The 4,771-nt window shown below is 43.7% G+C and overlaps 1 non-coding gene across 1 annotated transcript; it reads right to left on the bottom strand.

Moving 5' to 3' along the window:
• Positions 1-4,251: 4,251 nt before the first annotated feature.
• On the bottom strand, positions 4,252-4,386 carry LOC138991298 (small nucleolar RNA SNORA48). Its single transcript, XR_011467327.1, has one exon. It is a non-coding gene; the product is annotated as a small nucleolar RNA SNORA48 (small nucleolar RNA).
• Between the last annotated feature and the right edge of the window lie 385 nt (positions 4,387-4,771).

Raw genomic sequence — 4,771 nt, forward strand, 5'->3', positions numbered from 1 at the left:
CTGTGAGAGAAATGTCAGCTCTTTCATGCTTTCTAGACGCAGTGCTTCTGAAAGCATCTTCAGAAACACTTCTAGCTTAATGCCCGGCACACAGGAAGTATCTAATATATATACCTAACATATATTAGATACTTTCTAATTTTTCCTCTGTATAAAAGAACTGTACTTAGAAATCTGGACCCAGGCCCCAAAAAGCAGCCCAGGGGAGCCCCATTGACAGCCACACCGGTGCTTCTTATCTTTAGGCTCCTGCTCTGAGAGGAAGTGAGCTTGCACACGTGCTCAGTCACTTGAGTGGTGTCTCTTTGCGACCCTATAGACTGTAGCCACCAGGCTCCTCTGTCCATGGGATTTCCCAGGCAAGAATGCTGGAGTGGGTTGCCATTTCCTTCTCCAGGGACCAAACCCACATCTCCTGCACTGCAGGCAGATTCTTTACTGCTGAGCTACCTAGGAAGACGAAGTGAGCTTCAGTTGACTTCAGTTCAGTTGCTCAGTCGTGTCCGACTCTTTGCGACCCCATGAATCGCAGCACACCAGGCCTCCTTGTCCATCAACAACTCCCGGAGTTTACTCAAACTCATGTCCATTGAGTCGGTGATGCCATCCAGCCATCTCATCCACTGTCGTCCCCTTCTCCACCTGCCCCCAATCCCTCCCAGCATCAGAGTCTTTTCCAATGAGTCAACTCTTCACATGAGGTGGCCAAAGTATTGGAGTTTCAGCTTTAGCATCATTCCTTCCAAATAACACCCAGGACTGATCTCCTTTAGAATGGACTGGTTGGATCTCCTTGCAGTCCAAGGGACTCTCAAGAGTCTTCTCCAACACCACAGTTCAAAAGCATCAATTCTTCAGCACTCAGCTTTCTTCACAGTCTAACTCTTGCATCCATACATGACCACTGGAAAAACCCAAAATACGGACCTTTGTTGGTAAAGTAATGTCTCTGCTTTTGAATATGCTATCTAGGTTGGTCATAACTTTCCTTCCAAGGAGTAAGCGTCTTTTAATTTCACGGCTGCAGTCACCATCTGCAGTGATTTTGGAGCCCAGAAAAATAGTCTGACACTGTTTCCACTGTTTCAACATCTACTTCCCATGAAGTGATCGGACCAGATGCCATGATCTTAGTTTTCTGAATGTTGAGTTTTAAGCCAACTTTTTCACTCTCCTCTTTCACCTTCATGAAGAGGCTTTTTAGTTCCTCTTCACTTTCTGCCATAAGGGTGGTTTCATCTGCATATCTGAGGTTATTGATATTTCTCCCGGCAATCTTGATTCCAGTTTGTGCTTCATCCAGCCCAGCATTTCTCAAGATGTACTCTGCATATAAGTTAAATAAGCAGGGTGACAATATATAGCCTTGATGTACTCCTTTTCCTATTTGGAACCAGTCTGTTGTTCCATGTCCAGTTCTATTGAGGTGGTCTGGTATTCCCATCTCTTTCAGAATTTTCCACAGTTTATTGTGATTCACACAGTCAAAGGCTTTGGCATAGTCAATAAGCAGAAATAGATGTTTTTCTGGAACTTTCTTGCTTTTTCGATGATCCAGCAGATGTTGGCAATTTGATCTCTGGTTCCTCTGCCTTTCCTAAAACCAGCTTGAACATCTGGAAGTTCACGGTTCACGTATTGTTGAAGCCTGGCTTGAAGAATTTTGAGCATTACTTTACTAGCATGTGAGATGAGTGCAATTGTGCGGTAGTTTGAGCATTCTTTGGCATTGCCTTTCTTTGGGATTGGAACGAATACTGACCTTTTCCAGTCCTGTGGCCACTGCTGAGTTTTCCAAATTTGCTGGCATATTGAGTGCAGCACATTCACAGCATCATCTTTCAGGATTTGAAATAGCTCCACTGAAATTCCATCATCTCCACTAGCTTTGTTCATAGTGATGCTTTCCAAGGCCCACTTGACTTCACATTCCAGGATGTCTGGCTCTAGGTGAGTAATCACACCATTGTGATTATCTTGGTCATGAAGATCTTTTTTGTACAGTTCTTCTGTGTATTCTTGCCACCTCTTCTTAATATCTTCTGCTTCTGTTAGGTCCATAGCATTTCTGTCCTTTACTGAGCCCATCTTTGCATGAAATGTTCCCTTGGTATCTCTGATTTTCTTGAAGAGATTTCTAGTCTTTCCCATTCTGTTGTTTTCCTCTATTTCTTTGCACTGATAGCTGAGGAAGTCTTTCTTATCTCTCCTTGCTATTTGGAGAGATAAGAACTCTTTGGAACTCTGCATTCAGATGCTTATATCTTTCCTGTTCTGCTTTGCTTTTCGCTTCTCTTCTTTTCACAGCTATTTGTAATGCCTCCCCAGACAGCCATTTTGCTTTTTTGCATTTCTTTTCCATGGGGATGGTCTTGTTTCCTGTCTCCTGTACAATGTCATGAACCTCAGTCCATAGTTCATCAGGCACTCTGTCTATCAGATCTAGTCCCTTAAATCTATTTCTCACTTCCACTGTATAATCATAAGGGATTTGATTTAGGTCATACCTGAATGGTCTAGTGGTTTTCCCTACTTTCTTCAATTTAAGTCTGAATTTGGCAATAAGGAGTTCATGATCTGAGTCACAGTCAGCTCCCGGTCTTGTTTTGCTGACTGTATAGAACTTCTCCATCTTTGGCTGCAAAGAATATAATCAATCTGATTTCAGTGTTGACCATCTGCTGATGTCCATGTGTAGAGTCTTCTGTTGTGTTGTTGGAAGAGGGTGTTTGTTATGACCAGTGCGTTCTCTTGGCAAAACTCTATTAGTCTTTGCCCTGCTTCATTGCGTATTCATTTGCCTGTTACTCCAGGTGTTTCTTGACTTCCTACTTTTGCATTCCAGTCCCCTATAATGAAAAGGACATCTTTTTTGGATATTAGTTCTAAAAAGTCTTGTAGGTCTTCATAGAACAGTTCAACTTCAGCTTCTTCAGCATTACTGTTTGGGGCATAGGCTTGGACTACTGTGATATTGAATGGTTTGCCTTGGAAACAGAGATCATTCTTTTGTTTTTGAGATTGCATCCAAGTACTGCATTTCAGACTCTTTTGTTGACCATGATGGCTACTCCATTTCTTCTGAGGGATTCCTGCCCGCAGTAGTAGATACAATGGTCATCTGAGTTAAATTCACCCATTCCAGTCCATTTTAGTTTGCTGATTCCTAGAATGTCAATGTTCGCTCTTGCCAGCTCGTGTTTGACCACTTCCAATTTGTCTTGATTCATGGACCTGACATTCCAGGTTCCTATGCAATATGCTCTTTACAGCATCGGACCTTGCTTCTATCACCAGTCACATCCACAGCTGGGTATTGTTTTTGCTTTGGCTCCATCCCTTCATTCTTTCTGGAGTTATTCCTCCACTGATCTCCAGTAGCATATTGGGCACCTACCGACCTGGGGAGTTTCTCTTTCAGTATTCTATCATTTTGCCTTTTCATACTGTTCATGAGGTTCTCAAGGCAAGAATACTGAAGTGGTTTGCCATTCCCTTCCCCAGTGGACCACATTCTGTCAGAAGTGAGCTTGCTGCTGCTAAGTCACTTCAGTTGTGTCTGACTCTTAGTGACCCCATGGACTGCAGCCTACCAGGCTCCTCCATCCATGGGATTTTCCAGGCAACAGTACTGGAGTGGGAAGTGAGCTTAGTTGCCCCCAATTCAGCAAAGGACTATGCCTTTCTGCTCTAACTCCTTATCCTGTCCCAATCTAGGTGGTAATTCTTTCTCTCCCTCAGCTGGCTTTCTCTCTGCTTAACAAGCACTTCTTGTTAATACCATTTTGTTTTACAGATAATGATCATAAGAACAACAATGTTTCTCTCTTGTACAGTGCTGTCTCCTTTTCAGATCACGTCCTCTGCCTTGCTCTTCTTTTTCCCCTCAATCAACCGGATAAGTAAGCAGGAGAGTGCCACGTGTCCTTCCCATTTTTCAGACCAGGATGTGACATTCACACAGACTTTGCTGTTCTAAGGTCACACAGCTGGGAACTGGCAGAACCAGAGCTAGAATTCAAGGCCTTACCTTCAGACCCTTGGTGTTCTTGCTGTTGCAGATGATTTCCTGTGGATGAGCGACAGGTCTGGAAGCACAGAGCTGGAAATGAGCAAGCCCCAAGATGATGAATGCTTCCCAGCTTGCAAAGAATCCACCTGCTAATGTAGGAGACAAAGGTTTGATCACTAGCTCAGGAAGATCCCCTGGAGTAGGAAAGGGCAGCCCAGTATTCTTTTTTCTTTTTTAATCTATGTGTCTAGGGCATGAACCAGGCATGGGCACAGGGCAAAAGTCAAGCTGGGATAAACAAGGAGTTGTTTCATCCCCCATTGACATGAGACAGGCGCCATCAACCAGCTGCCACTCTACCCAGGTCAGGGACAACAACCCAATATTCTTGCCTGGAAAATTCCATGGACAGGGGAGCCTGGCAGGCTATAGTCCACAGGGTCACAAAAGCACTGGACTGAGCCAAACACCATATACATAAGGTGGTGAACAGCAGCAGGGGCTACTGTGGCCAAGAGAAAGCCAGCACTGTCAGGCTTAAAACAGATCCAAACAATGACAGTTTCAGTAGCCAAGAAGTGTAGCAAACATTTCTGGTAGCAACTTAATTTGTTCAATGAATACAGGAATGAATAATATTAAAAAAGAAGTATTCTCTAAAGATGCGCATGCATCCTCATGATCAATTCAGTCACCTCAGCTAGGGGAAACGTAACCTCTTAGATTCTCAAAGAGCACTTTTGACCCTCCAAGGACATT

This window comes from Bos mutus, chromosome 16, assembly GCF_027580195.1.
Source record: "Bos mutus isolate GX-2022 chromosome 16, NWIPB_WYAK_1.1, whole genome shotgun sequence".
Lineage (NCBI taxonomy): Eukaryota > Metazoa > Chordata > Mammalia > Artiodactyla > Bovidae > Bos > Bos mutus.